Source organism: Astyanax mexicanus, chromosome 1 (genome assembly GCF_023375975.1).
Source record: "Astyanax mexicanus isolate ESR-SI-001 chromosome 1, AstMex3_surface, whole genome shotgun sequence".
In the NCBI taxonomy this organism is placed as follows: Eukaryota; Metazoa; Chordata; class Actinopteri; order Characiformes; family Acestrorhamphidae; genus Astyanax; species Astyanax mexicanus.
This window is the reverse complement of record NC_064408.1, coordinates 7,945,206-7,970,000: the sequence shown is the minus strand read 5'-3', so window position 1 is coordinate 7,970,000 and position 24,795 is coordinate 7,945,206. Positions and strand designations below refer to the sequence as shown.

Below are 24,795 nucleotides of genomic sequence, written 5' to 3'. Positions count from 1 at the left end.
ACAGACAGATAGATAGACAGATAGATATCTTACATTAGATTATACTAGATTAGATTAGATTAGAATTGTTAATTCTTAATAAATATGAACTTGTTTTCTTTGCAGTATTCAAGCTCTGAGAACATTATTTGGACTATTTTTCTATTTTTCCCAAATAAATGCTCTAAATGACAATTTTATTGGGAATTTGGGAGAAATGTTGTCCGTAGTTTATAGAATAAAACCAGAAAGTGAATTTTACTCAAATATATAAAACCTATAAATAGCAAAATCATTAAAAATTCAAAAATCTTCATTAAATTAAATATAAAGCAAACATGTAATAACGCATACACAGTGTCATATTAAAGACTGCTACTAAATAATGTTAAATAATACAGTGTGAACGAGGGCTGGAGTCTGAGACACAGGCCAGTTGGTTCAGGTCAGTGTGGGGGAAGTGAGGGATTAAAAAAAAAGAGAGAGAGAGAAAGAGAGAGAGAGAAAAAGAGAGGGAGAGGGAGGAGCTGGATGAAAGTAGGCTGGACGTAGCACACACTAACACACTAACACACACTAGAGCACACACACACACACACACACACTAGAGCACACACACACACACACACACACACACACACTAGAGCACACACACTTGCACACGTCAGAATCGAGCGTGTTCACTGTGGACAGCTCCTGCTCTGTGGGTTTAAAGAGTTGGAGGCGCTTTACCTCTCTCTGCTCACGTCAGGACACACACACACACACACATATACACACACACTCCCACGTGTGTGTGTCCTGGCATGCCGTGGCAGTGTGTGAGTGTGTGAGGGTGATGGCTGTGTGTGTGTGAACCTTCAGACAGACAGAGATTAGGTGAGTAGTTACTCTATATCTCTCGCTATGTTTATCTGTGTATTAATCTGTATGTGTGTATATCTGTGTATGTGTGTGTGTATGTGTGTGTGTGACAGGAACACTTTGTGACAGTGTAATTGAGTGTTTTCCACTCGTTTTGCCGCTGCGCTTTGTAGAAAAGAGCGAGGGAATCTTGTGAGAATGGGTTTTTGAAGTGTTGTCTGTGAGGGGCTGGATACCCCGCTCTGTGGTTATGCTGTCTAGACTGTATAAATTAGTCGTGAGGACTCGTATTGTCTGCGGCTTTGCACTGTCTAAATAGATTAGAGCACAACTGCTACTAATTACATACAACCCTCCACTGCATGCAGCCGGCTGCATGATATATATTGTCTGTACCGATATATTTGCATGCTGTAATATTATCAGATATAGTAAGAAATACAGAAATGCTTATATACTTGGTCTCTTCAAACCATCACTGATTGTGGAAACTCCTCACTACACTGCAAAAAATCCATTGGCAAAAACTAGACAAAATGGTACCACTTTAAAATAAGACTACCTTTATAAAGGGTTTATAAATGGTTTACAATTAGTTCATTAACTGTATCTAATCAGGTTGTAAATGCCTTATAAATCATTAATAATCATTTATATCACATACGTAGAATGGTCAACAATATAGATGGCTGTGGGTTCACTATTTGGCCAACAACAGGTCATTGTTGCCCTTTCTACGTATGTGTTATAACTGATTATTAATGATTTTAAGGCATTTACAACCTAATTAGTAACCATTAATAAATTAATTGTAAACCATTTATAAACCCTTTATAAAGGTAGTCTTATTTTAAAGTGGTACCGACAAAATATATGCAAATTAAGACAAATATATGTATATTAAGCAAAAAAAAAATCTGCCAATGCTAACATTTTCTTAGTAAAATTTCGTACAAAAAACAATGGTAAAGTCTCAAAATGAGTGAAGTAACGCCTAAATCAGGCAAAAAAGTCACTGTTTTTGGACACAAGAATCAGAATAACTTGATTGCTGCTTGATTGTGCTTATTTTGAGTTCAAATTACTTAAAATAAGCTACAAATTCTATATAAGAATGATTAAGATTTATTGCCTTAAATTTTGAAAAACATTGACTTTTTTGCAGTGAGACCTCAAGCAGTTTGGACTGTGTGTCTCTCCACTCTTCCTCCAGAATCTGCTCTCTTGATTTACAAATGAAATGTAAAATTTACTGATGATCAGTGATGGTTTGGAGAGACATGTCATCTGCTGGTGTTGATCCACTGTGTTTTATTATCAAGTCTAAAGTCAGTGCAGTTTTGTTTTCCCACAAAATCTTACAGCACTTCATGCTTCCCTCTGCTACTGACAACTTTTATGGAGGTGCGGTTAGATTTCATTTTCCAGCAGGACTTGGCACACTGCCCACACTGTAGCAAAAGTACCAATTAGTCTTATACTGTATAATATTCAAATTTTTGGGATTTCATTGTCTGTAATAAGCCATAATCATCAACAATAAATGAAATTAATACCTAAAATAGATCACTCTGTGTGTAATGCATCTGTATCGTCGTTATCCAATGATTAAGTATCTTCATTTTTGTCTATTTTTAGTTTTCTACAAAATTTTAACACACACAAAATTTACTGAGGAATGGACCAATAGAAACTCTTTAAAATTACCTGAAATAAACTCTTTTTACTTTGACTTCCATTAAAAGATTAAAAGGTTTTTTCTCTCTCCTGTAAAGTTGCTGTTTTGGGCATACTTGTTTTTTATTGGACAGTGATGATAAAGTATATGAGTTTCACATTTTGTACTGAAATTATGTAACTTTTTAATGACATTCAATTTTTTGAGATGCACTAGTATATGTCCAAATATTAGTTTACACCCTTTTTTTCCACTGCTGACACAAACATGCAAATGCACAAACAAACAGAGCCTGGCTATAAACCATAAAACAAACACAGTCTCTCTCTACAACAGTACAGGATGAACCCACTATATTGGTGCCTTTCCTATTGCCAGGCATTGGCTGGCTGGATGGGGTATAAAACTAAAAAATAAACTATAAACTATAAATATCAACAATCAAATCCTTACAGCAATGTTTCTAAATCAAGTAGAGATATCTAACAAAAGCAGCATAAACTCTTTTTAATACCCGTGACTCAGAAATAGAGGATTTTCAGGGTGTTCCAATACTTTTGTCAATATAGTGTATCCATATATTGCTAGATTTTACAATATACACTATATGTCAAACACAGCCTGGCTATTCTCTTTAGAGAGAGGTCTTACCAACAGTATATGACTCTAAAGATAAGCATAATGAATATACTGTATTAGCACCTTTCCTATTGTCAGGCATGGGCTAGATGGAGAGGTATCAGACCCCAAAACATTGAGCGGTGGAGCAGAGGAGCTTTGTCTACAATCAAATAGAGAGGAACAATCAGATCCTTTAGAGCAATCTTCCAAAATATAGTTAGAAAGTCTTACGTGGACAGTAGAGATGGTTAAAAAAAACAAAAAAGAACCCCAAAAAACAGTATAAACTCTTTTTTAATACATTTGACCAGTGGATCATTACCAGTGGAACAAAACTCTCTAGAGTAGATAAACACATTAAACATATTAATCTCTTTAAAGCTCTTGTCACTGAATGCAATCAAATCCTCACAGCAATGCCCCAAAATCTATTAGAGAGTCTTACTCCAACAAAAGCAGGATAAACCCTTTTTTTATGGCCTGGGTTTCAGAAGGCTTCCCAGTATTTTGATTTGTATAGTGTTTAATGACATGATCAATATGTTGCTATATATATTTGTGGAGACCTGTTCTGTTGTATGCATTAGGCATCTTTAAGTTGAACCCATTGCTTATACTGTACAGTCTGTCTAGTCTATGTGTAGAGGTACTGCCAATAGAATAGGACTCTGTGGACCATATAAATACAGTCATATGAAAAAGTTTGGGCACCCCTGTTAATCTTAATCATTTTTAGTTCTAAATATTTGGGTGTTTGCAACAGCCATTTCAGTTTGATATATCTAATAACTGATGGACACAGTAATATTTCAGGATTGAAATGAGGTTTATTCTACTAACAGAAAATGTGCAATATGCATTAAACCAAAATTTGACCGGTGCAAAAGTATGGGCACCCTTATCATTTTATTGATTTGAATACTCCTAACTACTTTTTACTGACTTACTAAATCACAAAATTGGTTTGGTAACCTCATTGAGCTTTGAACTTCATAGCCAGGTGTATCCAATCATGAGAAAAGGTATTTAAGGTGGCCAATTGCAAGTTGTTCTCCTATTTGAATCTCCTCTGAAGAGTGGCATCATGGGCTCATCAAAACAACTCTCAAATGATCTAAAAACAAAGATTGTTCAACATAGTTGTTCAGGGGAAGGAGACAAAAAGTTGTCTCAGAGATTTAACCTGTCAGTTTCCACTGTGAGGAACATAGTAAGGAAATGGAAGACCACAGGGACAGTTCTTGTTAAGCCCAGAAGTGGCAGGCCAAGAAAAATATCAGAAAGGCAGAGAAGAAGAATGGTGAGAACAGTCAAGGACAATCCACAGACCACCTCCAAAGAGCTGCAGCATCATCTTGCTGCAGATGGTGTCACTGTGCATCGGTCAACAATACAGCGCACTTTGCACAAGGAGAAGCTGTATGGGAGAGTGATGCGAAAGAAGCCATTTCTGCAAGCAGGTATGCAGGTAGTCGCCTGAGGTATGCAAAAGCAATAAGTCAGTAAAAAGTAGTTAGGAGTATTCAAATCAATAAAATGATAAGGGTGCCCATACTTTTGCATGGGTCAAATTTTATCAAACTGGGCTGTTGCATGGCTGTTGCAAACACCCAAATATTTAGAACTAAAATGATTAAGATTAATAGGGGTGCCCAAACTTTTTCATATAACTGTAAATATGAACCTACTGGCACCATGCATAATGTCAGGTGTGAGCTATAGAGGGATACTGTATAAAGCCCCCATTATTGATCTGTGGAGCAGTGGAGATACTGTGTTCTCTGGAATCATGGAGCTCCAGATGCACTCAAATCCTCACAGCAATGCTTCAAAGTCTTCAGTTGCTTCAGTTACAGTTAATGCCTTTTTTATTTTGAAAGAACCAGTGAATGAGCAGGTTTCCCAATATTTTCGTCCATACAGTGCTTCGCCAAATGCTGACATGCCTGGATATATTTGTAAATATATGTATGTATGGTGTCTAGTGGGATGTTAGTGCTGCTCTCCTCTCACAGCTTCTTCTTGTACTTTTAATTTTTAAATTGTTGATCCTGCTTGCCTCTAAAAAGTGGGGCAGGCATCAGTTTTAATACATGTATACTGCAGATTACACTCGCCTGCTTCTATGTTAAAACACAGTGCGTGTTTGTGTGTGTGTGTGTGTGTGTGTGTATGTGTGTGTGTGTGCACACCCCTATGAAAGGCCATAGGGAGGTGTATCTGAATTTTAGTGGTCTTAGCCTACTGTACGTTACAGCCACTGCACTGTATTTTCTATGGTAGACTAGAATTTAACTCCCACCATTCTACAGAAATATCTTTATATATCTTTATATATCATTTAATACATCCAAACTTCCATTTATCCATGCTGCATATGGAGGAAAAACTCTGTTTTGAAGCTCCAGTAAAGAGCTATGCTTCAGGTTCAAGCCCATAGGAGCTAACCTAAAACCCTACAAACGCCCAAAACAATCACTTCATTGGAGCTTCAGTACTGAGTCATTTCTCTGTGTTAGGATGTTCTGGTGTTGAACAGGTGTTTTATGAAGCTCAGGAGCTGACAGAAGTGTTTGAATCTTCTTTTGTTACCTATGAAATAAATTTACTTTAATTTTGATATTTGAACTTGAAATATATCATTTCAAAACTCATACATTTAAATGATAACAATGAAATTTGTGTTTTAAACTTGTGAAGAGCTGTGAACTTGTGAAATTTGCTAAAAAGTAACGAAAGATTGTAAGGTTCAAAAGTTATAATTTATAAGTTATAATTTATCATTCAGATGTTTCACCTATGGCCTAAATAACAGTACAGGCCAAAAGTTTGGACACACCTTCTCTTTTTCAATGCGTTTTCTTTATTTTCATGACTATTACATTGTAGATTCTCAAGCATCAAAACTATGAATGAACACATGTGGAGTTATGTGGAGTTAAATTTGATATTCTAATTTCTTCAAAATAGCCACCCTTTGCTCTGATTACTGCTTTGCACACTCTTGGCATCATTCTCTCAATGAGCTTCAAGAGGTGGTCACCTGAAATGAAAAGTTTTCCAACAGTCTTGAAGGAAGGAGTTCCCAGAGGTGTTTAGTAGCACTTGTTGGCTCTTTGTCTTCTTCACTCTGTGCTCCAGCTCACCCCAAACCTTAAATCTGGATTGGGTTCAGGTCCGGTGACTATGGAGACCAGGTCATTTTTTGTTAAGTACATCAAACTCCACATGTGTTCATTCATAGTTTTGATGCTTCAGTGAGAATCTACAATGTAAATAGTCATGAAAATAAAGAAAACGCATTGAATGAGAAGGTGTGTCCAAACTTTTGGCCTGTACTCTATGTTTAAAATTTCACCACCTCACTCACCTCAACATATATACAGCAATATTGTACCCCAAATATTTCCGATGCACCATTCTGATGATACATCAGCTCACAGACGCCTTGTGCTGGTCGACATCACCCTAGGAGTGATGAGGGGAAAAAGCGTCATCTACCCACCCAGAGAGAGCAAGGCCAAGTGTGCTCTTTCGGGGCTCCGGCAGCTGATAGCAAGCTGCATAACCGGGATTTGAACCAGCGATCTTCCAATCATAGTGACAATCTTGCATATTTTGAGTAACTGTGAGGATTTGATTGCATTCAGCAACAATATAAGCATTAGTGATGTCAGAATGTGGTTGATCAGCACCTCAACTTATCCTCAACTCCCCGACTTACGTATCATCATTCCAGAGAACACAGCTCCACTGCTACACATTATACTGATTGATGGGACATACGCTTTCATTGCTTTTCTTCTATATTAGTCCTATAGCTCTGGTTCTAAAGTAAAAATCAAACTTCAGACAACAAACATGACTTTTCTACTAATTATTACATTATGAGTAAGCCTTAAAAACGGTTTGAAACTATTCAAAACTACCTATATCTGTTTTTACTTCGTCTGTAATGGATATTATCAGCAGTACAGGGATTCCTACAGAGCTACAGATGTGTCTGTTGTTTCGCTCCAGTGAAACACAGAGCTCTGAGTCCCTGTGGACCCCCTCCTCCAGGGAGACTTAATGCTGCACTACATGTTCAAGCAGTGCATCCCAAAGGCTGGAGGCGGGAGGGCCTCTGAGAGACGAGCCGAATCGATCCGCTGCCGAAACTCTCCATCATTAGCTGCTAGAATGTCTTCAACAGCAGTAGGAGACTTTTTTCCAACTCCACTACAATACAAATGAAGCCGCACTGGGTGGGTTTTTCTTTTTGCACAGTCTATAAATTAGTCCTGCTGGAATAAAACTTGAGGCCCAATCAAAGTTTCTGGCTTTCGATCAGTCCCAAGTAACTTATGAACTGTAAGAAAAGTCTATCAGAGAACATTTTTCACATTTTGTATATAAGGAATCGGATGCAAGTGGCTATAATGCTAATGATGTCCTAGAGAACCTTTGTAGATAGAAAAGAAGGCATCAATTGTGAATGATTGGCTTGCTGTCAAGCTGGCAATTCAACCATCCAGCCAACCAACCATCCAGCCATAGACCCATCCAACCAACCCTCAAACCATCCATCTTTCTATTCATTCATCCATCTTGTCCTATCTGTCATCCAAGAACCACCCATTTGTCCATAAACCAAACTATTAAACATTCATACATCCATAAAACCAGCCCTCCCTATAAACATCCATGAACTCAGCCATCCACCCATCCAACCAACCAACCAACCAACCAACCAACCAACCAACCAACCAACCAACCAACCAACCATCCATCCATCCATCCATCCATCCCGTCCTGTTGCATCTGCCAACAAACAACCACATCCATACATCCATTCAATCTTTCTGTTCATCCTTTCATCAGAAAAATCCAACAATCCATCCATTCATACATCAAACCATCCATCCATATAACCAATCATCAAACCATTCATCCCTCTATCTATCCATCCACCCATTCAACCAACCAACCAACCAACCAACCAACCATCCATCCTTCCATCCATCCATCCCGTCCTATTGTATCTGCCAACAAACAACCACTCATTTCTCCATAAACCAAACCATAAAATAATTAACCATCTATAAAACCACACCTCCATATAAACAGCCATCAATGCAGCCATCAATCAAACCATAAAACCCTCAATGCATACATCTATACATCCATTCAATCTTTCTGTTCATCCTTTCATCAGAAAAATCCAACAATCCATCCATTCATACATCAGACCATCCATCCATCTAACCAATCATCAAACCATTTAGCCCTCTATCTATCCATCCACCCATTCAACCAACCAAACAACCAACCAGCCAACCAACCAACCAACAAACCAACTAACCATCCATCCTTCCATCCATCCATCCCGTCCTGTTGTATCTGCCAACAAACAACCACTCATTTCTCCATAAACCAAACCATAAAATAATTAACCATCCATAAAACCACACCTCCATATAAACATCCATCAATGCAGCCATCCATCAATCAAACCATAAAACCCTCAATGCATACATCAAAAATAAAAAAATGCGTACACCAAAAATCAATCCGTTCATACATCAAACCATCCATCCATCTAACCAATCATCAAACCATTCATTCATCTATTTATCCATCCACCCATCCAACCAACCATTCATCCATCCATACATCTATCTATCTGCCATCCAACAACCACCTTTTTGTCTAGATACCATCTATACATTTAAACACTGATTAAACTTCTTATCCTTTAATCCTTTTAACCACATATTAATACTATATTTCATCTATCTATCCAACCACCAACCATCCAAGCTCCCTCTATCCTTTAAAGCATCCATTCTTCAAAGCATCCATCCATCCATACATCCAACAACTATCTGCCATACAACAACCACCTGTTAGTCTAGATCCCATCAATACATTTAAACATTAATTAAACCAACCCTCAAACACCTATCCATCCATAAAACCACCTCTCCATATGACCATCCATCCATCCATCCATCCATCAATCAAACCATGCCTCTTCCCTTCCTTCAATCCATTTAACCACATATTCCTACAGTATTCCATCCAACTATCCAACTATCCATTCATCCAAGCTCTCTCTATTCTTTAAATCATCCATTCTTTAAAACATCCATCTATCCATCCATCTCTTCACCATTCAAAACATTCATCTTTTTATCCTTTAAAGCATCCATCCATGCATCCATCCATCATCCATCAATCCATCCATCCATCCATCCAAACATTCATCCATCCTTCAAAACATCCATCCAATCCATCTGTCTATCAGAAACAGGGTTACTGTTGGCTGTACAGTGTTTAAGATTGGTCTGAGAGTGTGGAGCTGTTAGAAGGTCTTCAGTAGAAGTGGAGCTTAATCAGTTTAATGCTGCTCCAGTTAACAGCACACTCACACTGTTGACTTTAAACCAGCTATAAATAGCTGAAATTCTCCCCGGTGTAGTATTGCTCTTTTGTTAACAGTAACAGTAAGGATGGTGTAAATGTACAGTGTGTGTCTGATGTCTTTTCTGACTGTATTTTACTGTAACTCAAGTATATTGAGAATTTTTCTGTAAATAGGAATTGCAGAAGATTACACTATATATCTGGAACCTTTGTTGCCGGAGATTTACTGTAATTTTTTTCCATTCAACCATCTGTCTGACCATCGAACTATTCTTCCATCCATCCATCAAACCATCCATCCATCCATCCATCTGTCATTACTAAGCTGTCACTATTGATGAGAAGGTTGGAGTATAAAGCTGGTACATCCATCCATCCATCAATTAATCTATCCATTATTGATCAGTCCTTCCACCTGTCCAAGCACCCAACCAAGTATCAATCCATCAATTAATCCACCCATCCATCCAACCAAGCATTTACCCATCCATCCAAACAGTTATTTATCCATCAATTCATCCACCCATCTGTCCAACCAAGCATCTATCCATCAGTTAATCATCCAACCATCCATCCACCAATGCATCCATCAAACCAAGCATCCATCCATTAATTAACCCACCCATCCATGCAACTAAGCATTCACCGATCCATCCAACCATCATCCATCCATCAACTGATTTACCCATCCATCCAACCAAGCATTTATCCATCAATTAATCCATCTGTCCATCCAACTAAGCATTCACATCTCCATTCATCCAAGCTTTCACCCATCCAACCAAGTGTCCATTTGTCCATCTATCCAAGCATCCGAGCATCCATGCATCCTTCCAATCCTTCTATTTGTCCATCCATCCATCCATCCATCCATCAGTTAATGGTATTCATAATGAATGATATATTTTGAAAGAGCTTATTTAACTAACTTTGATTAAAAATCCGATTATTGCATTGTTAAAACTTGCTGAAAATAACTGGTATTGATTTTGATCTCTCAGACTGGATCAGTCCTCCCTGTGAATGATCAGAAGTAGAGTGTGGAAAGTTCTGCAGAGCATTTATTATTATGGGCTGGTCTCCGGCTGAGTGTCCAGCGAGGTGTGGTAGATGCACTTCTGCTGTGTTCTTATTGTGAAAGGTTTCCTCTGTAATGATGAATAGTGTTTCTACTGCTGAGCCTGTGTCCCCTTACTTCTGCACTGAATAAAGACGCTCTAAAGCTGAGCAGGAGACTCTCTGCATTCATCATCTCTCTGTGTGTAGGGAGGGGACGGCTGAATGGACAGCAGCCTGAGAGTAAAGGCCAGCGACTGGGGAGCATTTCAGTGAATCTGTTTTTTGGAGTTTGTTGGGGTTGGGGCTGAACTATTGGTGTTCATGCTGGTGAGAAGATTGTTTAACTCTTACCTTACCAGAGATCCTCAGAGACTTTGTATATACTGCTTTTATCCCAGATCATGATTCCATTTATCTGTTGATATGACAATTACCTTTTTTTTTACCTCTTTACTAGCCTTAAATTGCCACTGTCCCAACATTTTTTTTAGGATGTTGAAGACCTGAAATGCAGAAACGATGAAATTAAATGATGTTGAGCAGATAAAACCAGTCAACTGTCTATTGTGCCGCTGGATTTAGGGCCTGTCGGTGTGTCTTTGGTATCATAAAGACGCAAAACATACACCTTGCACGTCCATCCATCCATCCATCCATCCATCCATCCATCCATCCATCCATCCATCAATCAAACCATGCCTATTGCCTTCCTTCAATCAATTTAACCACATATTCCTACAGTATTCCATCCAATTATCCAACCATCCATTCATCCAAGCTCTCTCTATTCTTTTAATCATCCATTCTTTAAAACATCCATCCATCTCTTCACCATTCAAAACATTCATCTATTTATCCTTTTAAGCATCCATCCATCCATCTATCCAAACATCCATCCATCCATCCTTCAAAACATCCATCCAATCCATTTGTCAGAAACAGGGTTACTGTCAGCTGTACAGTGTTTAAGATTGGTCTGGGAGTGTGGAGTCTTGGAAACGCGCAAAAGTTGTGTACTAATTCTCTTAGTTAATTAATCATGGGTGTGGCTAATTTTGGGCGTAACGTGAAATAAACCAATCAGTGTTCCCGTTGTCATTCCCTTTAAGAACCGGGTGAGCTCCGACTTTGACGCGTTCGTATTTTAACAGTGTGGTGCTTTTGCACGTCTCAGCAGAGACAGATACTCAATATTAGGCGCTTTATACCCTTATATAGCCAATACCTGGCATTAGATAGAGGGCCATACCTCAATACCTCAATGCCTCATGTCTATCTACTCCAATTGTATTGGCAATACTTCTTTACATGGGTTAGAAAAGCTGTGTGAGAAAGGAGTTCCAAAAATATTTGGACATTTAGTAAATATTTCTTTTAAAAGTGGTATAAAATGAGCAAGAAGTTGTTCAAATGCAGTAAAACCACTAAAACCAGAGAGAGCTCCACACTGCAGACTCTATAAACTTCTTTATTCTGTTTATTGTTAAGTTAAAAGTCAGGGTTAGAGCTCTGCAGTGCACCACACATTCAGACCACCACACACATCAGTGTAGATTTATTCCTAACTTCTGACACTATTTTACAATACTATAGGACCCCAAATATCGTGGGTTTTTTCTACTCTGTTTACAATCAAATAAAATTTAGCAGGGACTGGCGGTACTCTCTCAGTCTGAAGTCGGATCATTAGCTGCCTGTTTTTACTGGAATTTCCTGTTCCACCTTAAATGATGAAGCACTTGTGTTTACAAGCATTGCATTACAAGCTGCTGAATACGTTTTATAACTTATAAATTCATAAAAGAGTGAACTTGAAACCATCCTTTAAACTTATATATGAACTATTGGGTCAAAACTATTGCACCACCTGCTTATTCAGTTCAGTTTCTTCTGAAATCATGAGTATTAAAAAGAGTTCATCCTGCTTTTGTTGGAGTAACTGTCTCTACTGAGCAGAGAAGACTTTCTACTAGATTTTCCTAAAGCACTGCTGTAAGGATTTGATTACTTTCGCTGCAGTACCTAATTCTAAGGCAGGGGTGTCCAAACTTTTTTTGTTGGGGGCCAGAAGAAGAAATATATTTGAATTCACGGGCCACAGACTCTGTAATAAAACAAATAATGAAATATACGACTTTAAACAATACATTTTTCCTGATTACTTTCATTTACACACCATTTTACTTGACTTACTATCTTTATCTTTGACAGTGTTGTGTGAATTAAGATTTTTCAAATTGATCTTTCATTTCATGATGTCTCTTAATATTAAACTCCTTAATTACGGCAACTTTTAGACTTTTTGACCCATATTTCTGTGCTAGAAATGCACACTTTCTCCGCTTTTAGACTCTTTTGCCCCATTTTACTGCGCTAGAAATGCGCACCCTCTCCGCTTTTAGCCTCTTTGGCCCGTTTTTCTGCGCTAGAAATTCGCACTCTCTCCGCTTTTAGACTCTTTGGCCCGTTTTTCTGCACTAGAAATGCGCACTCTCTCCGCTTTTAGACTCTTTGGCCCGTTTTTCTGCGCTAGAAATGCCCACTCTCTCTGCTTTTTAGACTCTTTGGCCCGTTTTACTGAGCTAGATAAGCGCATTCTCTCCGCTTTTAGACTCTTTGGCCCGTTTTTCTGTGCTAGAAATGCCCACTCTCTCTGCTTTTTAGACTCTTTGGCCCGTTTTACTGAGCTAGATAAGCGCATTCTCTCCGCTTTTAGACTCTTTGGCCCGTTTTTCTGTGCTAGAAATGTGCACTCTCTCCGCTTTTAGACTCTTTGGCCCGTTTTTCTGCGCTAGAAATGCGCACTCTCTCCGCTTTTAGACTCTTTGGCCCGTTTTACTGCGCTAGAAATGCGCACTCTCTCCGCTTTTAGACTCTTTGGCCCGTTTTTCTGCGCTAGAAATGCCCACTCTCTCTGCTTTTTAGACTCTTTGGCCCGTTTTACTGAGCTAGATAAGCGCATTCTCTCCGCTTATAGACTCTTTGGCCCGTTTTTCTGCGCTAGAAATGCGCACTCTCTCCGCTTTTAGACTCTTTGGCCCGTTTTTCTGCGCTTGAAATGAGCACTCTCTCCGACTCTTTAGTCCGTTTCTGACACCTAGCGTTCAAACTTTGAATCTCACATTATAAAAACCTGCTTAACAGCGGGCCAACTTTCATTCTATTTCTAAAATACCTCACGGGCCGCTCCAAAAAAGGAAACGGGCCGCAAATGGCCCACGGGCCGTAGTTTAGACACCCCTGTTCTAAAGAATACGTCCTCTATAGCTCATACTTATCATTAGATACTATGCAATACTTTAATGCCTCATGTCCATGTGCTCTATTGAATTGGCAATGCTTCTTTACATGGGTTACAAAAGCTGTGTGAGCATGTGTCAGCAATTGATCTAACTTACAGTAGCTGAATGCAGCATTCATAAGAAAGGGGTTCCACCAACATTTGGACATTTAGTGATTTTTTAAGTGGGTTAAAGTGGTGTAAAATGGATAAAAAGTGGTTAAAATGCAGTAAAACTACTAAAAACACAGAGAGTTCCACACTGCAGACTCTGTAAACTGGTCGGTTGCTGGTGTGAGAGAGCTACTCACTGCTGTGGGCTGGGAATAATGTCCATTACTGTAGGAAGACTCTGAGGGTTACAGTGCTGAGAGCTGCTCTGGTATAGGCGTGTCTGGATCTGGAGAACGGTCAGTAGGTTTGAACCCCATGTTTCTGTGCGCTCACGGGCAGAACTCCTCTTTTTTACTTTTTTTCTCAAATTCTATTCATGATTTAGCATCTGGCAGAATGTAGGGCAAGTGGTGTTCCTACAGACACACTGACACGAACACTCTCTCACTCGCTTTACCTCTACCACTCTCTCTCTCTCTCTCTCTCTCTCTCTCTCTCTCTTTACCTCTCTCTCTTTCTCTTTTTTTTTACACTGTCTCTTTCTGATAGTTTCATGTTTGGTGTTGGTCTGAATGACCAAAAAAAAAAAAAAACTATAGACATAAAGTACCTAGTACCCATCCAACCAATCACAATTAACACTCCATCCATCTATCCATCCATCCATCTGGTTTTGTTCTGTAAGACTGTCTATACCTATTCATGCACCCACTAAACTAGCCACTCATCCATCTATTCAACCGTTCATCTACACATCCATCCATCCAGCAAGCCATCCATCCATCCTTCCATCCATCCAGTTTTGCTAAAGACTACCCACCTAGTCATACTTATTCAGGTACATCCTTAACTATCTATCCATTCATCTGGTTTTGTTCCGTATGACTGTCTCTACCCACATATTCATACCTATTCATGCACCTACTTAACCAGCCATTCATCCATCCATCCATCTGGTTTTGTTCTGTATGACTGCCTGTTACTCAATTACCTGTCTCTACCCACATATTCATATCTATTCATGTACACACTTAACCAAGCCATTTATCCATCCATTCACCCATTCATCTACACATCCATCCATTAATCCATCCATCTATCCTTTCATCCATCCATCCATCTGGTTTTGTTCTGTATGACTGCCTGTTACTCAATTACCTGTCTCTACCCACATATTCATATCTATTCATGTACACACTTAACCAAGCCATTTATCCATCCATTCACCCATTCATCTACACATCCATCCATTAATCCATCCATCTATCCTTTCATCCATCCATCCATCTGGTTTTGTTCTGTATGACTGTCTGTTACCACATAGTCATACATATTCATGCATCCACTGAACCATCCATCCATCCATCCATCCATTCGTCAATCCATTCACCCATTCATCTACACATCCATCCATCCATCCATCCATCCAAGCTGCTCAACCTCTGTGCTGTTTCCGAATCACCTTGATCACTACTCAGTGTTTAGCTGTGCTGCTTGTTTATCAGGCTGGCTTTTGTTATTAGATTTCAGTTCTAACACTGATATTATTATTTATTATTAGATTGAATTTTGTTATTTGATTTTGAGAGGCTATTTTTGATGTCTTACCTAACTGGCCTTGTTGTTGTTCTCTAGAGCATTAGCTCAATTACCTGGATCTGTGATGTAACTGGATCTAACTGTGCGGTTTATAAAGTGATAATGATAGACCAGAAATCTCATTTAATGTCTTAAACTCATTCAAACCAACCGTATACCCTGCATTTTCCACTTTAACAGTTTTATCTGCTCCAAAGAGTCCTATTCTTTTGGGTCTAACTCTTTGACTTATCCCAAAAGTACTGGATGGAGCTCCATCATTCCAGAAGACACAGTTCCACTTAGAGCTTAAACTCCACAAATTAGCATTAGCACTAGTGCTAACTGCATACGTAAGATATCACATCTGCCCCAAACAATAAGTAGTTGTTACATAATCTGTAAAAGACTCTTGTTCATTCATTGTTTCTTGTTACTTTGATAATTATTCTATTTATAAAAAGAGTTTATCCTGCTTTTGATGGAGTTACTGTCTCTACTGTACAGTGAGAGGAGGCCTTTACTAGATTCTGAAGCTCTGCAGTGAAGATTTGGTTGTATTTTTTAAGCTAGAACTAGACAATACTGTAATATCATTGAAAAGTTACTTTATTTCAGTGATTCAGTTCAAAATGTGAAACTCATATATTATATAGATGTATTAAACACAGAGTGAGCTATTTTAAGCGTTTATTACTTTTATTGTTGATGATTATCATGGCTTACAGCCAATGAAAATCCAAAAGTCAGTATCTCAGAAAATTTTAATATTATATAAGACAAATTGGTACTTTTGGCAGTGTGGGCAGTGTGCCAAGTCCTGCTGGAAAATGAAATCTACATCTCCATAAAAGTCTCTAAACTTGAAACTTGATAATAAAACACAGTGGCTCAACACCAGCAGATGACATGACTCTCCAAACCATCACTGATCATCAGTAAAGTTTAAGTCAAGTCAAGTCAAGTCAAGTCAAGTAGTTTTATTGTGAATACTGCATATGTACAGGACATACAGAGAATTGAAATTACGTTACTCTCCTTCCCAATTTTACAGCAAGTACAGATAATAGATATAATAAAGGAGAATGGGAGACACTATGAGTACAATACAGCAGGGACACAAATAGACATACATGAGACAAAAACAAGGTGCAGTGGTGTGGGGGAGGAATAGATATATAAATATAAGTAAATAAGTAAAAATAGATATATAAATATAATATAACAGAGTGGGAGACACTATATGTTCAATACAGCAAGACACAATAAACATACGTAAGACAATAGTGCAATATTGATGGTGATTGAGATGGAATGACAGTAAAAATAGTAAATAACAGTAGTGCAAATACGGTAGTATTTGTAGTAAAAATAGTAAAAATAGTAAAATTTGTAGTAAAAATAGTAAAAATAGTAAAAAACAGTAGTGCAAATACGGTAGTATTTGTAGTAAAAATAGTAAAAATAGTAAAATTTGTAGTAAAAATAGTAAAAATAGTAAAAAACAGTAGTGCAAATACGGTAGTATTTGTAGTAAAAATAGTAAAAATAGTAAAATTTGTAGTAAAAATAGTAAAAAACAGTAGTGCAAATAATTACCTTTAAATCAAGGGATCAGAGTCTGGAGGAAGAGTGGAGAGACACACAGTACAAACTGCTCGAGGTCTAGTGTGAAGTTTCCACCAATCAGTGATGGTTTGGAGAGACATGTCATCTGCTGGTGTTGATCCACTGTGTTTTATTATCAAGTCTAAAGTCAGTGCAGTTTTGTTTTCCCACAAAATCTTACAGCACTTCATCTTATAGAGCTTTCCTCTGCTACTGACAACTTTTATGGAGATACAGATTTCATTTTCCAGCAGGAATTGGCACACTGCCCACACTGCCAAAAGTAACAACTGGTCTCATATAATATTCTACTTTTCTGAGACCCAGCTACCAATCTCATCCCATCTAAAACTAAAACCATTGGATGGAGCTCCATCATTCCAGAGAACACCGTTCTTCCACTCAATACAGGTGTATTTATACCCCTCTGTAGCTCAAACCTGGCTTTATGCATGGTGCCAGTAACAAGTTCATGTTTATCTAGTCCTATTTAGTCTTATTATGTTGGTAATATGTCTCTACAGGGGCTAAATCCACTAGAAGTGTGTTTATGTGTGTGTGTGTGTGTGTGTGGGATGGATGAGTGTAACCTACTTGTGATTATGGTCAGTGTGTCATGGTCGGCTGCCTAATCCAACTGGCACAACACACAGCCAGCCACACACTGCCCAGAGCTCTGCCAGCCTGTTGTGTGTATACTGTATGTTTGTGTGTGTGTGTGTGTGTGTGTGTGTGTGTTTTGGATTGAAAGTAGCTGGCAATGTGAGCCCTCAACCAATAGAAACAGAGAAACAGTAAGTTACAATGCTGTAAATGTAAGTGTAGAAAAATGTAAAAAAAAAAAAAAACAGTTACAAAACAGGCATTTTTTCGCTAACACTTTTTTATTTTAAGGAACACAAATTAGGCTTTAAATAATGTCTTATTATTTGCTTAATAAAGCCTTAATTAGACATTTGTAAATTATTTATTCACTACTTATTACACAGGCTTTATTCTGTGTTATTAAGTGTTATTGGTGCTTAATTAGGGGTCTATTATGTGGAAATGATTCATTAATAATGGCTGTATTAGTTCTTATAGTGCACAGTAAATAGTTACAAATTACAGTTAGCACCCTGTTAAACAGATTATTTAGCATTATAACTATGAGCTAATTCTACATGTTATTAGTGTTATTATAATTGGCAGCAGTTTGATCTATACGTGAGTTTGGTAAGGTTATGGCTGTGCTGCAGTTTATTGAGTTAATAAGGGGTTAATAAATCACTAATACACCAAGATGTGACTAAAGTACCATAGTCTAAAGTGAGGTTCTGTTCATCACTAGTTAGACACAGAAAAAAACTGAATAAGTATTGAACCAATCACAGACCTCTAATTAAGCACCAATAACACTTGAATAATAACTAGAATAAAGCCTAATAAGTAGTGAATAAATCATTCACAAACGTCAAATTAAGGCTTTATTAAGCGAATAATAAGATATTAATAAGCGCCTAGTTTGTGTTCCTTAAAATAAAATGTTACCAAAATGTGTTAAGCCAGAATATGTTTTATATTTAATATCTTCAAAGTAGCACCTCTTGCTTAGATAGAGGCAGTTTTGTACTTCTTGGATTTTGTTTCTTCTTTGGATTTCAGTCAATACGAGCACCTGAGTGGCTTCCTGAGAGAGAAACAGTCAAAATTAACTTTTCTATTTTGTGTAGCTGCAAATGGGGAATGACTACACACTGATGCCTATGAATTTAGAATAGAATATCCTCATAAAAGCTCATGTAGGTGAAATAAGTTGTTGACCCAACACTTTTTTCTCCCATGTAATGTAGCTGGAAAGGGGGACCGACTACACACTAAAGACTATGAGTTTAGAATGTGATATCATCATAAAAGCTCCTGTAGGCAGTGGGGCAAAAAGGGGGTATCCAGCGTATGCGACACATAGGGGCGCTGCACTAGAGGGGGCGCCAGATCCATGCTGGGAAATAATTTTTAGTCGGCATTTTCTGTAAGAGCTGTTTGTTCATATATGATAATATACAGGGGCGTCACCTGGCCTAGGCTTCTGGGGCTTTAGCCCCGAATAAATTTCCAGTAGCCCCGAATCGTTTCGCTCAGCTCAGCTGTATTATTAATGAGGAGACAGGCCGCTGTCTGCTGTGAATGGAAAATCTCTTGGCACGAATCACGGAGCCAGTTCAAGGTGAAACGGCCAATCAGCTTGCTGGTTTTGCGGAGCGCGGTGGGCCTTGCTAGGGAGGATTTTTGCGGGGTTTTGAGTTCTTGCACCGGGTTTCAGCACTGATGTTAAAACGTATCTGGATATACGGCGACTTTTCTAAAAGAAAGCTAACTGAACTAACCATATAAACTGTGATGATATGTTTCTGATAGCTGATTAAAAAGACTCTTCTCTGAGTCAAAACACACAGATCAAGGTTTGAGAAAATAAAACTATATATGTTTAACTTGCCCTGATCAGCCAATAACTTTTTCATTTTCAAATTGTTTTTTATTAATTTAGGAGTGCAGGATTACTGCAGGCTATAATTAACGAAAATGTGTTTAGCTAACCAGTTAGCTAGAAGCTGGATGTTGTGGATAGCCAGAATTTAGTACTATACTTAATTTAAATGAGTTTATTAACCCTGGTTTCTGCCCTAAGACTGTATGTTTTTCACCGGACCCAACTGATCAGCTAATAAACTAATATAATTAAACCTTGTGTGGTGTTCATATTTTTGTTACTTGTTTACTTTGTTACTTATATTTAATTCAGCAAAATTAAGCAATTTTACATTAAAATTGCTTCACCTAAATTGCAAGCAAGCTTACATGGTTAATATTTCCCCGTTACCTTTCTTATGTTACATTTCTTTTAAAAAGTGCTACTCTTTTTTTATTAGTTTTTAAATAAAATGTAAAAGAAAATGAATTAAACTCAAGATATGAGTAGAAAATTTGTTTAGTTTCAAATTTACAAATGAAGCAATGTTTATTAGCCCTTGGCCAAACATACTGTATGTAATATAAATGTGTGTGTGTGTGGGGCAGGGGCGCAGATGGAAATTTTGAACTGGGGGGGACCAAGCTGTAAAATCATATATATATAAAATATATATAAAAAACAATAACATATAACAATAACAATATTCTAAAGTTTATTGCAGCATATATATATATATATATATATATATATATATATATATATATATATATATGCTGCAATAAACTTTAGAATATTGTTATTGTTATATGTTATTGTTTTTTGTTTCTTCATTGCTACAGCCTAGCCTGCTTACTAAAATAACATCATAATAACATCATACATAAAATCAATGGAGAGAGCCGCTGCATGCCTCGGTGCATGCCGGGTTGCGTTGCGTTTAACGCAGCTCCGCCCTCCGGCTCAACTTTATTCAAATAAATCCGGCCGCCGCACTGTGTCCAGTCCAGCCAATCAGGGAAGAGCAGGCTGCGTCTTCACACACACACAAGCCTCTTACACACACACCCACACACACAGAACAGGCGCCTTTCAACCACAGAAGAGAAGCTGAAAGCGGCCGAATATGGATTTATAGAGCTATAGGTTACAGTGAGGTTGGTAAAAAAATAAAAATATTAAACTTACGACTGTCTACTTCTGTTGCTTCATTTTAATTCAAAAACGAGCAAGGAGATCCAGCGCAGCGGATTGCGTTGAAAAAAAGTGCCAGTGGACACGTACCGTAAGGAGCTGGTAACTGCCTGTGTCTGTAGTCTACAGGCAGTTACCAGCTCCTTAGAACCCCGGACTTGAGAAGGTGCGTTAAATTTACATTGGAACTGGAACACGGATCTCCGAACAATGTAACCTCTGAACTGAACGCTTCCTAGTTTAAAAACGAGGGCATTGTGGAACACAGAATTCCACAAACGTACAGTTAATTACATTAAAACCCCAACGTTTATGCTTGTAGATGCTAGATTTCGGATGAGGTCACTATAAATCTGGGGGGGACATGTCCCCCCCGTCCCCAGTGCCATCTGTGCCCATGGTGTGTGTGGGGGGGTTGTACAGTGTGTGTTTATCGAAAATGTGTTTTGATATATGTTTTTCCCAAAAAATGAGCCAATCCCAATGAGTTTGAGTTAGAAAAAATATATTTTTTGTATCATTTGATGCAAAATGAAAACGGGTCCCACAGACCTGAACACCACACAAGGGTTTTTACATACACAGGCAACTCCCCTGATAATACACATCAAAAATAGATAGAATGTAAGATAGCATGATAGTATGTTTGCGTTGCACCCCTGCCTGTATGTAAAATGTGTTTTTGACCCTATACTTATTTCCCATGTAATAGGAAAATGGTCAAGGCACCAGGCTAGTCTACACATTGTTTTGTTCATGAAGATGCACTGACGTGTCAAAAATGATGAGATAGCAGTATGTAAACTGATCATGAGGTATTAGCTTGGGGGATGGCACAGGAATGCCCATACCTGTATAGGTTGTGAGGTGTTATCAATTGACAGAGGTTAAAACAAGATATTTTAGTGGTGTGCTAAAATAAAAATTTTGTCCTAGCAAACTCGAATCTCAAAACTTCAAATAATTTTATGGGGAGACTCTTGCAAAGGGACTGCAACAGACGACACACACACTCGTGCCCTCTCCTCCTCTATCTCTCTCTCTTTCTCTCTCTCTTACACACATTTCACATTTACACCCTTTTGCACCCGTTACCCTGAAGCGCACATTAGTCGGCTGTTTGCATAATTTGCAAGGGCACGGGGGATGGCACTGTGTTTTTAACAGCCTGTTTAACATTGGCATACTTTACACTGACTGGACAAGATAAGGATGGTCATAGTTTGGTCATCCAAGATCTAATCAGGCAGGTGCCACAGGCGGCTAGTGAAACTCATGAAGCTTTATACGTGTGAAGGTAATGATGTTATACTGTGTGTGATGTATACTGTATACAATTATAATATTATGAATATTGTGAAAAGATATTAGAGTTGGGGGGAAACCGTACTCCAATAGAAATGAAGCTCTAGTATCCTGTTGGTGTCACACCTACTGTTAGAACTACAAAGGGGGACTGACTACACACTAATGTTAGAATGGGTTTGGAATGTGATATTATTATAAAAGCCTCTCTATGTGAAATATGTTGTTGATCCAATACTTTTTTAATGTATAGTAGCTGCAAAAGGGGACCGACTACATACTAATGCCTATGTGTTTAAAGTGGGATATTGTAAAAGGTCCTGTAAGCGCACATTAATCTGTTGTTTGCATAATCCAGACTGTTCTCGTACAGAGTTCCCCAATGGTGGAACAAACTACCTTCCACTACCAGATCAGGAGAATCTCTCACTATCTTTAATAAACTCCTGAAGACAGAGCTCTTCAAAGAGCACTTACTCTCCTAACACCTCTAACTAACTACCTTCTACTACCAGATCAGGAGAATCTCTCACTATCTTTAATAAACTCCTGAAGACAGAGCTCTTCAAAGAGCACTTACTCTCCTAACACCTCTAACTAACTACCTTCTACTACCAGATCAGGAGAATCTCTCACTATCTTTAATAAACTCCTGAAGACAGAGCTCTTCAAAGAGCATTTACTCTCCTAACACCTCTAACAAACTACCTTCCACTACCAGATCAGGAGAATCTCTCACTATCTTTAATAAACTCCTGAAGACAGAGCTCTTCAAAGAGCATTTACTCTCCTAACACCTCTAACTAACTACCTTCCACTACCAGATCAGGAGAATCTCTCACTATCTTTAATAAACTCCTGAAGACAGAGCTCTTCAAAGAGCATTTACTCTCCTAACACCTCTAACTAACTACCTTCCACTACCAGATCAGGAGAATCCCTCACTATCTTTAATAAACTCCTGAAGACAGAGCTCTTCAAAGAGCACTTACTCTCCTAACACCTCTAACACACTAACTACTTCTAACCTCATTTCCTTCTTCCCCTCCTTCACTTCTCTATCCCCTTATTTCCCTTCGACCTCCTTTAAGCCCTATCTAAAAATGGTTTATCTTAATTCCTATTACTTGTACTTGACTATTTGGACAAAATCGTCTGCCAAATGTAATGTAATGTAATGTAATAATTTGCAGGGGCACGGAGGATGGCACTGTGTATTTACCAGTCTGTTTAACATTGGCATGCTTTACACTGATTGGACAAGATAAGGATGTTCATAGTTTACAGATAAGATCTAAATCAGCTAGTGAAATTCATGAAGATTTATATGTGTGAATGTAATGATGATATATTAGAGTACAGTGTGTTTATTGGAGAAAACTGTTAGATTCTCTAGCCTGGATACAAGATGAGATTGAGATGGTTGGGTATGGAGGAGGTTCTACAGGGTCTGTATGGCATCCTGCAGCACATTTATTCACAGATGTTGACCACAGCTGGCCCTGTAGATCCTGCTCTACACTCATAGGATAAAACTGAAGCTGACATCCAAGCTGCTCCCATAATTCCTTAGGACAAGGAAGTTTTGCAATCTGACAGAGGCAATACTGGAAAATCTATGCTTGCTGTTTGTGGTCGAGCATTGTCCTGCTGAAAAATGCCTGTTGAAAGCCCTGCCATTGCTTAGCTGTAAGTGTCCCTCGTATAACTACTAGAGGTGACTGACTGTCCTATGCAATGCTTTCCAGATCATCCCACCAGCAGTTGGCGCAGTGTGTCGCTCCACACCATACACTGTAAAACCTGATAAGTTGACTTAACTCAAACACTTTGTTGTAACCGATTACCTAATGAATTTTAAGTTCATGTAATATATTTTTTTAAGTACAGTGAACTTAACAAATACATATACATATATATTTAAAATTAATATTTTCCAGAACTTGTATTTAGTCTTCTTTCTGGTTTCATTCAACTATTTATTTAAATACTCATAGAAAAGTAGATGAAAGAAAACAGTAAAGAACTAAAAGTACTGAGAGCACAGAGAGAACACAGAGTTATTGCAGCAGCTCAGTAAATGATGCTTGTTCTTATAGCCTACAACACACAGACCAAGTATTTAATTATATTATGTGATCTACAAGTTTACCTAAGGTAGCCCCGGGTGAATCACTACACACTGATGGTGAGTGTTAGTCAGAAACTGTTGGACACACCCAGTATGCAAATAGATTGTGACAGAAGCCAATGGAAAAGAAGCTGCTAATGGCAAAACAGACTAAACTCAGTTATTATAATAAGTTGGTTAGTTAGTTAGTTAGTTCGGTTTATTGTCCCTCACAGGGGAAATTTGGTTTGCAGCATAAACAACTGAGCAATACACACAACATTTACACATACAACATGAACACAAAATAATTGCACAATCCCACATGAAACTGTACTGTACCCCAACCCCCAGGATTAATGAATAAAATAGAATCAAGTCAAATCAAACATGTCATTGTACAGAAAAGTAGTTTTTGAGTTCAACAGGCTAATGGCTGTGGAAGTAAAGAAGACCCTACTTCGTTTAGTCCTGCCAGCCTGTGCTCTAAACCTCCTGCCAGACGGAAGCATTTCAAACTCCACTAGCAGGGGATGGTCTGGACAGGA

At 38.2% G+C, this 24,795-nt stretch overlaps 1 protein-coding gene across 1 annotated transcript in view; it reads left to right on the top strand.

The window, feature by feature from the left end:
- Positions 1–656: 656 nt before the first annotated feature.
- Positions 657–24,795, top strand: part of rgs3a (regulator of G protein signaling 3a) — a 360,852-nt gene continuing 336,713 nt past the window's right edge. Inside the window, exon 1 of the mRNA XM_049465826.1 lies at positions 657–858. The gene's annotated coding sequence lies outside the window, so the exon portion shown is untranslated. The remainder of the gene's footprint in view (positions 859–24,795) is intronic.